At 31.8% G+C, this 707-nt stretch overlaps 1 long non-coding RNA gene across 1 annotated transcript; it reads left to right on the top strand.

Annotated features, from left to right (window-relative positions):
- LOC140966243 (uncharacterized) lies at window positions 1–622 on the top strand. The gene is made up of 2 exons (XR_012173286.1): window positions 1–136; window positions 419–622. It is a non-coding gene; the product is annotated as an uncharacterized lncRNA (long non-coding RNA).
- The last annotated feature ends 85 nt before the right edge of the window (window positions 623–707 follow it).

The raw sequence follows: 707 nt of genomic DNA, 5'->3' as shown, positions 1-707 counted from the left end.
TGTTTCCTAAGATTGCGCAATATACATATTTATTACTGTCATGAATGTGATTTGCCTTGTTTTGTTGCAGATATTTTTCCTTGTTGGGTTTGCGCTGTTTTGCATAGAATCTTTACTGAGCTTGTGGGTAGTCCAGGTAAGACGACCCATCACTGCATTTTAACAGAATCTATACTTTGAGCTTAGACATGCAAATCGGTTCCGTCAAAATAGGCCAGATAACAAGAGCGGATTTATATTCGGGCGAGATATTTTTTTCTTATCCGAGCAGTAGGTCAGGCCTGGTCATATAAAATTTATTTTTTAAATTTTCTTTATAGATCTTTTTAGAAATTTGTGGAAATAACATTAACCTTGATTTATTGGAAAATTAACTTGCTAAATTAAAATTTTTTCATTGTTTTTTTTTTTTTTGCAGAAAGTATATATGTATTTCAGGGGGAACAAGTAATACAGGAATTTGATGCATCTTTTCCTTCGAGATTTCGAAGTACATACTTTTCTTTTCTCCCATTCGCTGTGTGTTTCTCCCATAATTGATGATTGGACTGAGCACTGAAATTTGATACTTGGGAATGTATTATTACTTCACTGATATTGTTATTTCCTTTTCTTTTCTTTTTTTGATAGATTATTTCCATTTCTTTTACGTTGTAACATAAACCATTCAGGTGGGAAATAGCCATTTTAACTCAAATAAAAAATCT

The sequence above is a fragment of the Primulina huaijiensis genome, unplaced genomic scaffold (assembly GCF_012295235.1).
Source record: "Primulina huaijiensis isolate GDHJ02 unplaced genomic scaffold, ASM1229523v2 scaffold202901, whole genome shotgun sequence".
In the NCBI taxonomy this organism is placed as follows: domain Eukaryota; kingdom Viridiplantae; phylum Streptophyta; class Magnoliopsida; order Lamiales; family Gesneriaceae; genus Primulina; species Primulina huaijiensis.
Note: the sequence above shows the minus strand (reverse complement) of the source record. Positions and strands in the feature narration are given on the sequence as shown.